The sequence below is a fragment of the Electrona antarctica genome, assembly GCF_951216825.1.
Source record: "Electrona antarctica genome assembly, chromosome: 24".
NCBI lineage: Eukaryota > Metazoa > Chordata > Actinopteri > Myctophiformes > Myctophidae > Electrona > Electrona antarctica.
Genome location: NC_136803.1, coordinates 18,687,070 through 18,697,951, shown reverse-complemented (window position 1 = coordinate 18,697,951; position 10,882 = coordinate 18,687,070). Strand labels below are relative to the sequence as shown.

General features: G+C 42.6%; 1 long non-coding RNA gene across 1 annotated transcript; it reads left to right on the top strand.

Annotated features, from left to right (window-relative positions):
• The first annotated feature begins 60 nt into the window (after window positions 1-60).
• Window positions 61-3,698, top strand: LOC306917067. Its single transcript, XR_013789106.1, has 2 exons — window positions 61-2,483; window positions 2,567-3,698. It is a non-coding gene; the product is annotated as an uncharacterized lncRNA (long non-coding RNA).
• The last annotated feature ends 7,184 nt before the right edge of the window (window positions 3,699-10,882 follow it).

Sequence of the window (10,882 nt, the reverse complement as noted above, 5' to 3'; positions counted from 1 at the left end):
ATCTACAAGCTTGTAGCGCTTGGTGTCGCGCTATGAGCTTGTAGATCTGCTATTTTTCAATAGCTAAAGTATAACTTAATCCTTAAAACACCAAAAGGGGTTCCTGTCCTGAATGGGCTAAACTTCTTTGCCTTTTTTTACTATTTTTATTTTTTATTTTGTTGAATAGTTCAAATAGCCGATCTACAAGCTCAAAATGTGTCGATGTAGATCGGCTCGTTTAAACAAATTTAAAATGTTTTTCAAAATGTTAAAGGCATAGAAGTTTAGGGATAAGGGGTAAGGCGCTTAAAAAGATATGGCTCCTTTTCTTGTCCGTGGCAAAGTTTGCATTTTCTTTTTTTACAGTTGAGGCTTTTTCAGACGGGCAGAGACTGACCGCGCGTCGTCTAGTAATTCATTTTCAAAGAGACGTCTGCCGTTTTTGTTTTCTACTGGCCATAGAAGTTTCGTGGGCGCGGTGGTACCGTGAGTCACACGTGCTTTGCTCGTTTTGTGCCCCGCGACTAAACCTGGATTGTGTTGAGCTTCTTTTTTTGTTTTGGGAGTCGCGCCCCCTCTCTCTCTCTCAGACCTGTTGTTGATCCAGGCGAGAACATCCGCGTCACACACACTCTCTCCCCGTCTGAAAAGGCCTATAGAATGTTCTTGTTTTGATCATGAGACCCAATTACTGAATGTCAAGTCGTATTCTCTTCTTCAGGATATGTACAGCACTGTTTTACTGCGACACTTTGGCACATTATGAGTCCACTAGTACTAGTGGTTCTCAAACGTTTTATTTACGGACCCCCCCCCCCCCCATAACTCGTATAAACGGAACCAAATGGACCTGTAAGGGTCCATTTGGTTCCATTTGTACGCTCTCAGAGTTACAGACCTGTTGTGGTCCTTCAGGGCTATCTCTTTATGTATTTTTGGTAATATTATTGTCCACTCATTTTGTATGTCTGTGGTAAAAACAAATATTAATTTTGTCAAAAATGTCCACCTCAAGCCAACATAACCCATGTGTTAGCGAAGACGACATTTGATTATGCGTGCGTGTGTGCGTGTGTGTGTGTGTGTGTGTGTGTGTGACTGGACGTACCTACGCCAGGGTTCCTAGTACTGCGGTCGTGTTGTTAAAGCATCCTTTCCAACGCGTCATTTCGTCGCGGTGACAAATTGAAGGGGCGCCGTTTCAAAGACCCTGCCGATGTTGCCGATATTTTAACGATGCCTTTTTTTTGTTTTATTTTTGGGGTGAAACTGAGCTGCTAGTACTCGTCTGTATCACTGGGGTGGGGGAAATAATGTTTTCCTTGACTCATTCCGCTGTGGAATGGAAGATGCAATCCTTAATGCACTCTGTACCACAGAGGTTCTCAACCCTTTTCATTCTGGAATAGACTAAATATTATGACTTTTAGTTTTTTTTTAATTATGTTCTTTTATCATTCAAATCTTAGTGTCTTCTTGGAAATTATTTGAGGGCCCACTTGCAATATCCTCATCATGGCACCCACAGGTTGGGAATAGCTGCTCTATCATACAGAGTCGTTCCACAAATAATTCTTTATCCATTGATCGTCCGGGGGACAATCATTGACATCGATTTGCCGCGTACGCCAGGGACCCTGATGTATGCGTGTTGTCCCCGCCCTGGTGGTGAATGTGTGTGAATACACTGGTGGTGACCCTCCTCCGCTGAGGGCCGGGAGCTTAACTCAGGTGCCTTTTTTCGACAGGCCAGGGACTGACTATGGACTGACTGACTGAATGACCGACTGTACCGCTGCACTGCACTGTAAACTGTGGGTATTAAAAAAATCAGACCCGTCTGAAGTGAGTGGTACTGTACTGTACTGTACAAGCCCTCCTCCCTGGCCTGTGTGTGTCTGTGTGTTAGGCTGTGCAACAGTGACACTTGGTGGTGAACAAACGCTAGAATTTTCGTGCTCGGACACAGCCAGGGACGGACACAGCCAGCCACACACAGCCAGCCACACACACAGCTAGCCACACACAGCTGTCTATAGGAGTGGTTGCACCACTCGAAAAAGAAACGGCAGAAAGAGACCGTTGAAGAGAGCGGTTGTGAATGTTGAGAATGGGCCTCGGTCTTGTTCTCTGAACCTACAGAGCAGTGGGTGCAAGTCCAGGCGTGCCTTAGAATACTCTGATAGCAATTGGAATTGATCAACACTGACTTCAGTTTAACCACTTGGACCCTCTAGATCAGTGGTTTTCAACCCTTTTCCAAGTCAAGGTCCATTATTTATTCAGCATTTGAGCCACGGACGGACCACCATTTTGATGAGATTATAGCTTCTCGGACCCAAAACGACAAAATATTTTGTTGTTGTTGGGATAATATTTTGTCCACAATTCCATGCTGTATTGATGTTGGTACCATTACGAGAGATAACAGGCAAACGTTGATCAAAATAACTGCATTCTCTAATTGTGTACACTACTTCTAAATTAAGTAATGCAGCTGTGTTTAGCAATAATTTAACTGTTAAAGATCCATTTGGTTACAAACTCCATCATTTAGCTGGGGACCACCTGGAACCTCCTCAAGGACCACTGGTGGTCCCCGGTCCACTGGTTGAAAACCGCTGCTCTAGATTTTGTCAAACGGACCTGATTTTGTCAAACGGACCCGAGTTGCACTGTACTTGTCTTGAGTTGTTTTTCCATCTGCTGAACAACGCTATTGTGGTTAAATGTCAAGTATAAAGTTATTTTCCACTATGTCTATATTCTCTCAAGTTTAGGGGGGAAAGATTTTCATATTTTCATACCGTAACACAAGTCACTGTTTTTGGAACACAGTTCGTTCCCAGGTTGGAATGCGTAAATTATACAACGGGTAGTTTCGAAGGAAGCAATCTGATTGGTTGAAATAGCCATCTACCCGTGCTTTTACCAGCATTATGGCAACACCTAATCAAAGTGTAGAAACAGCTGTTCTGATGAGACGGAGACTCGCAGGACATTCGTGGTCGTATTGGCTAAATCTGGCAATAGAAAATGATGAATTTCTATCGAATATTATAACGTGTTCTTTTTAAGGGTAACTGTTGTATAATCGCAATATTACACTCAAGGGTCGTGCTTTACCGAGATTGACACTTCAGCGCTGCTTACGGAACTCGGCTAAAGCGTAGTTCCTGAAGCAACGCTGTCGTGCCAATCAATACGGTAAAGAAACACCGTCTCGTCAGCCTTCGGTGCTCCATGAAACACATGCAGTTTGTCTCAACATCCATATTTAAATGAGCCAAAATCAGGTGAGCGCCTTGTGTGCGAGTGAAGCCACTGTTCTTTTTTGTAAAAGCTAACTCATGAAGCCCATCTGAGGAATTCAGATGTTTATTTTTTCAACAGATTTATATTTTGTTTGTTTGGGTGGAAGATTTTGTTTTGTGGTATATAGTTTTGTTGTTTTTTTTCAGAAATTGTTATTCTATTAGCCAAGGTGCGTTAATACTGTACACACAACTCGACGGCAAAGAGTTCTTTCCAGACAACTTTTACAGAAAAAGGCCTAACATTTAAACTGTGTGAATATGTTGAAGTGCTGGTAATTGTTTTTCTTTTTCAAAACAAATCCCCAGTGTGGTGTCAGGATGGATGGACAGAGAACCTGGCATTTTACCCCAATTATGCATTTGTGATTAGTAATTATTAAATCCCAACATGTTGATCTATCTCGCTCTTTAATTTAAGATCTGTGTCATTTTACATCTTGGATATAAAAGCATCATTTTCCGAAAACTGTTAGGATTCAGAAGGCGTTTCATTGTTTCTGGCAGAAACCTCTTATTTAGTGGAGAGTTAACCCATTTAGGCCTGACGTCAAAATAAAAAAAGTTTGCTCTGAAAGAATATATATTCAAAGATGTGTGACTCATTTTTAAGATTTTTCAAAAATAGGTTTAACCCAAGGTTTAACCCATTTTGACCTGAGATCAAATTTTAAAAATGTCTTCTACATCCTGACAGTTTTCTGAAAAAGCTATGTTTCTATGTCAGTCGTTCTTCGATTTTTCAAAAATAGCAGACCTACAAGCTCGTAGCGCGCCACTTGGTGGCGCGCTATGAGCTTGTAGATCTGCTATTTTTTAATAGCTAAAGTATAACATAATGCTTAGTTAAAACTGGGGGTTCCCGCCCAGAATGGGTTTTAACCCATTTAGACCCAAGGCCGATTCTAAAAAGAACATCTTCTAAATCCTAACAGTTTTCTGAAAAACCTATGTTTCAATGTCAGTGGTGCTCAACCCCCCCCCCCCCCCCCCCCAGAAGCAAAGATTTGAGTTAAAAACGTTCCCTCTGAAAGAGAATATATTCAAATTTGTGCCACATTTTCACGATTTTTCAAAAATAGCAGATCTACGAGCTTGTAGATCTTTTTCCATAGCTAAAGTAATAATGCTTAAAACACCACAAGGGGTTCCCGTCCCTAAAAAAATTGTGGTGTAGCCTAGGGCGCCCGAGCAGGCGACCTTGGGAAACTTTTGTGACAGCTGCTGAAAGTTGGGGTACCATTAACAACCTATATAAGGTGACATTTTCTATATTTCATTATGCTTTAAGTAGAATGTGACATGTCAAACTAGGGAGTTTTCGTGATTCTGAATCCATTGCAAGCATTTGTTCATCTGTATGTACTTCATTTCATTGTTCAAAAAGAAAGAATACTCCCACACACAGACACAGTAAGCGTAATGCAGAGTTTGGGTCTGTAGACCTTCATCAGGTTCTTTAGATTTCACTAGGCTACATTGAAAAAGAACACAGTGAGGTGATCAGTAGTTAACCTGCAGTGATGTTGATGAATTCCAAATATTATCACAGTATTCTGTGGCATTCCCTGGCCCTGTGTGAACGCACTTTGAGAAACCCTGCCCTAGAAGGTAATTCATTACACATGCACCTTAGACCCCCCACACACACACACACACTGCAGACACAGACACACTATTTTGTGTTTACAAGCGCTGCTTTTCTTAAAGAATCACACCTGTGTGAACTGAACTGAGTGATGCAACGCACCCAGCGTGTCGGCCCGGTTCCGGTGAGCCGCCCCGCGTACGAAACGGTCGAGAAATGACAGAGTTACTGTGTGGGGGAATTAGCGGACAACACTCTCTCCCCCGCTCCATCTCTCATGCACGCTCCACATTGTAATTAGCAGGAAACAGTGCAACACTCTCTGATCTGATTCTAGCACAACAGTGCCACTTTTGCCCCTGTTGGTACCCTAAACATAGGGATGGACATGGCTGTTCCTTGGAGTGGCTGCACCACACAAAAAGAGTGTAAAAAGAGTGTAAACCTATTAATAATAATGAAATTACCTACCTAGGTTCCATCCTGGAGGCTAATCTTTCCGGTGATAAAATGGCCACCAACGTAATCAAAAAAGTCAATCAAAGAACAAGATTCCTTTACAGGATCTCCTCACTGGTCAACAAAAACACCTTGAAGACCTTAACAGGAGCCCTCGTACAAGGTTTCTTTGACTATGCATGCACCTCTTGGTACCACAGAACCTCAAAGGCCCTCAAAACAAGGCTCCAGACCTCCCAAAACAAAGCTCCAGACCTCCCAAAACAAACTGGTCAGGCTCCTACTTGGTCTCACCCCCCGAACCCACCTCACCCCTGCCCACTTTGACAGGCTGGAATGGCTTAGGGTCGACAACAGAGTACAGCATCTTGCAATGGGTCTGGTACACAAGATTCGATACACCACCAAGATACCCATGTACCTGTCTAAATACTTCCTTAATGTTAATGAAGTCCACACCCACAACACCAGAGGGAGTGCAACAAACCATGTACAACCCAGATTCGGCACAAACAAGGGACTAAATTATTTTCGCTCCTATGCCACCAAAATGTGGAACGCCCTACCAACAGTCATTAAGACATGTGAATCCCTTGACTCCTTCAAAACCACTCTCACTTTCTTTTCCCTTTTTACCTCTATGATGAATTCCTGTTCTTTGACTATATAGAAGTGTATTTGTACGTCTCTAAATGTTTTGATGAATTGAACATGGTGGACCCTCTTGTAAACAAGTGTAATGCTTAATTGGGTCGTCCACTCACAGTTAACAGTCATTGTATTGAGTTTGTGCTTGAAATGTACTGTAATTCTGCAAACTGTTAATAAATATTTCAATCAATCAATCAAAAACTCAAGTTCACAAACGGGTACTGAATACAGCGCAACACTGACACCTGCTGGACACAACGGGACACAAAGCAATGTCATTGGGCAATGGGCATACAGAACAGGTGTCAATCAACTCTAGTCAACATATTGCAGGTTTGACAGGGTGTAGGAGTCTAAAAAAACAAAATAGCAGGAAGGAAAACAGTCTGAGAATGAGAGATCTGTGGAAACAGATGTTTATACATTAAATAATATAATGTCACCAAATGAAGAGCCAGGGATTAATATCAGTGTGTGTATCAGCATGTTTGTGTGTTTGAGGCTGGTTTTCACTCAGTATTTCTACCATAACCAGCTGACATTAATAACAAGATGGACTGTGACTGTCAACTAACACACTAGCCTGCCCTGGAGGAGAAGAGAGTGAGAGACATTTCAACAAGTTTCTGAGTGAGTATGGATGCTATCTGAGAAGTGTAATGACATGGACATTTAGTTAAAGTAAAGGACCTTTTATAGCACTAAAAGGCTGTCCTATTGCATACATTTCACTGACACAGGAGGGCATATAGCAGTGATCTATGGTTGTGTACTGCATACATGGAATGTAATATCACAGCTAAATTGTGTTGTGGTGTTTAAGACCTGTTGCAGTAGAGGTGCACAGACAGACCATCAAGACCAGGGGTGGGCAACTGGCGGCCCCCACCTTCACTTAATGTGGCCCTCAGGTTAATGTCAGAATACTGATATATGATTGGTTTCAGCTGTTACAATTCCACAACATGCAAACATGACCCGCTTGAATTACTTCAGTCTAAACTAGTAGCTCAATGTTCAACACAAGTATAATTAAAGGCATTTGAAATTACATAAAAATGTTAATTTTCAGGATTCCAATTCAAAAATAGCAAAGATTTTAGGTTTCAATTCGAATATAGCAAAAATAGCCGATCTACAAGCTCAAAACGTGTCGCAGCGCGACGCGTTTTGAGCTTGTAGATCGGCTATTTTTGCTACGACAGTAATATATGGCCCTAGAGAGTGAGTGTGGAAATATAGTGGCCCTCTCCATCGTCAAAGTTGCCCACCCCTGGTCAAGACTCATCTTGTTGGGGAAACTTTGCAGCAGCTGTCTAAAGTTCTCAAAGGAAATGTGGAAATATCTGATCTAAGCTCACAACAAGTTGCGATGTAAAACATTGTGAGCTTGTAGAATGGATATTTCCACTATTTTTGCGACCGAAGATTAACTATGACGCAATGGTTCTGCAGGCTCATGGTGCATGGTGGTGCCTTGACTTGAATGGCTCTCCCAAAGACCTCACCGTGGGTTTGTTGGGCTTCTTCAAGCAAACAGTAGGAAACAAAACAAAAAACATTTAAAAACATACATACACAAGGAAAGTACAAAGGTGCAAAGTGCATCTATATAATTTAGCAGCGTTTTTTTTTAAGGGTGATATGGATTTATAACTAAAGTAACTTGTATAAGGTGCAGGTATTGCATACTACAGATATCTCCATATACAGTATGGGCACAAAAGGGACACAGCCAGATTGTTAAAACGGGTGCCATGACAAGTTGACAGGTATTATTAGGTTCCCAAGTTGTATCGTTCCAAGTAGGCCAGTGGCCGACGGGCACGTACAAGTCTAGTTAATATAACCTGTAAAATGTCTTGACTGCTTTGGTCTGTCTCTTCGTGTCCAGGATGGCCTGTCTAATGCACCAGCCATTTCTAATTCCAAATCAAAATGTAATCATGCTGATTGCGATTGCAGAGTACTGGAAAACAGAAGCAGTGCATCTACCCCTGGCCTGCAACAGAGACGCAGTGCATCTACCCCTGGCCTGCAACAGAGATGCAGTGCATCTACCCCTGGCCTGCAACAGAGACGCAGTGCATCTACCCCTGGCCTGCAACAGAGACGCAGTGCATCCACCCCTGGCCTGCAACAGAGACGCAGTGCATCCACCCCTGGTCTGCAACAGAGACGCAGTGCATCTACCCCTGGCCTGCAACAGAGAAGCAGTGCATCTACCCGTGGCCTGGAAAAGAGAAGCAGCACATCTCCTGGCCTGCACGGTTGCACCACAGAAGCCGTACATCCTCAGGCTGCATGGGAGAAGGTCAAGTTTTTTGTTCCAAGCTGGGCAATTCATTTTACAGCAGATAATAAAAACTCTAAAAACACAATACAGTAAGACATACAACAGTAAGACATACAACAGTAAGACATACAAGCAACAACAGAACTAGTTCATCCCCTCACCACAGATGCAGTAAATCCCACAGCCTGCACCAGAGAAGCCTGGGCTGCATCAGAGAACAGAGCCACTGATAAGGAAACCTTTGTTTATGTAAGAATATTTAATAGTATTTCTGGGCAGACTGATCTGCTGTTCAGCAGAGCAGACAGCAGATGAACACATTTTTGTTGAATCAGTTGTTTAAACACTATAACCCTTTTTGTCCTAGCACTCCTGCAAAATATCCTTGCTAATCAAGAGACGATGAAGGACCAGATGAAAATAAATTTCAAAGCAGTCCAGGGATTGAAATTGATAACTGAAGAAGTAATTTAATTTATTCTATTCATGCATCTCCTCCACATGCATCTCCATCCATATCATGTACAGTAGTATATCTGCTGCTATGCGTTATGTCTGACCTTGGGTACATGCCGCACCGGAGATATACTACTGTATGTGTAAATATGTAGATGTATTATTGTTGCTTTTTGTCTCCACCAGGCCGAAGGCATGGGGAGAGAGTATGTTTTGCACTCCGTCCGTGTGTGCGTGTGTGCTTCCGTCCGTCCGTCCGTCCGCCTGTTACCACCTAATCTCCGGCACCAACGTTTGTAAAACACATTTTTTAATATTACTCCTCCAGATTCTGTCCAAAAATCCCGCAAATCCATACACAGTATCTCTCTAGTCCGGCTTTCAAAGTTTGCAGGATTGGCCCGTTTTGAACAAAAAGCCTCAAATCATGAACGCAGCGTGCAATTTACGTGAAATCTTTCACAGACTTTTCTACAGGCTGAGGAATATATCCCACCCTTTTCACAATGACCTGTTATAGTGCCACCAAAATACTTTTGGAACGAAATGCCTCAAATCGAAATGCCTCAAATCCTCCAATTGACATCCAAGGCGTAAGAAGAAATGGCACCCTTTTCACATTGGCCTGTTATAGCGCCACCAGGAGGCCACTGACCTGGCCTGGTGGAGACCTGTGCCCCGAGGGGCACTTTTTTCTAGTTTAGATGTATCTTTTCTCTCTTCCCCTTGCTCTGTCCTCTTCTTACGCGGGCCGGGACCTGGTCGGGTCCCAATGGGCGTGCAGGGCTCTAGTTAAAATACAGGCCTGGCAAGAAGAACACTGTTGGTACAAAACCAGCAAGGTATTTTTTTTCACAACTTGTATCTGGCTCTGTTACCTTTATTTAATCTTTCACTAAACAGCACTCAAGAGAAGAGGTGATGTATGGACTGGTGGTGCAGTCATGAAGATACAGGCCCAAGGTTCCTGGTTCAAATCAAATCCAGCAAGGGCTATTATTTGTATCTGCATTTCCACAAGCAGAACCTTTTGTTGTTTCTTCTTTTATGTTTTTTTTGCATCTTTCCAAATTTGTACCCTTGTACCTGTCTCTAACATTACAATGAAGAGGTCTCAAGAGAACATTAATGCTTGAACCAAGATGGTGTAGTGGTTAAGATACAGGCCTTCCAAACGCAAGGTTCTTGGTTCAAATCCAGCAAGAAATCTTCTCTTAACTTTTACTTGTCTCATTTAACATTATCTAACGTTTCACTGATCACGAAGGAGTACACGTGACCCATTATGTTGCAATGGTGAAGATGCAAGGCTTGCAACCAGAAGGTTCCTGGTTCAAATACAGCAAGGATGTCATTCTACTTTTACCTGACTCTTGAACCTTTATCTGATCTTTCAATGAAGTGTGCACAATAGTATCAATTCTACATGAGCCAGTTGGTGCAGTGGTGAAGATATGGGCCTTCCTAACAGAAGGTTGTGTGTTCAAGTCCAGCAAGGGTGTTTTTTCAAACTTGCATCTTTATCCAATATTTCACTGTAGAGCATGCAATAGCATGAGTTCTGTATGAGAAGTGGTGGTGCAGTGGTGAAGATACAGGGCTTGCAACCAGAAGGTTCCTGGTTCAAATACAGCAAGGATGTCTTTCTACTTTTACCTGACTCTTGCACCTTTATCTGATCTTTCACTGAATTGTACACAAAATAACAGTTCAGATATGAACTATGGTGGTGCTACTGCTACTACTGGTTAAGATACTGGCCCTGCTATTTCTGCTGCAAATGGGACTTGTTTGATTAGGCTACTTACACCCCAATTACTCAAGTGTCAGTAGGTACTGATTAGCCCCTCCCCTATAAAGCCTGGTACCCATGCCACATTTCCTGTTTGGTCTTTCTTTGTGTGCACTGACTGAGCAAAGTAGGAAACTGCTTGTAATTGCCTTAGCACTTTTTGAGTTTAGGCCATCGATTAATCTTTTGGACTTTGTGGTCCTAATGTATGTTTCTCAGGTGTCCCCTCTATACGCGTCAGTGGCGATGACCAATGTGCAGGAATGTTGCCTTTGACCTTCATAATGTGGTTCTTCTAACAAACCTCTGCTTATAGGCTTGTCTACTCTCACCATTGTGGAACG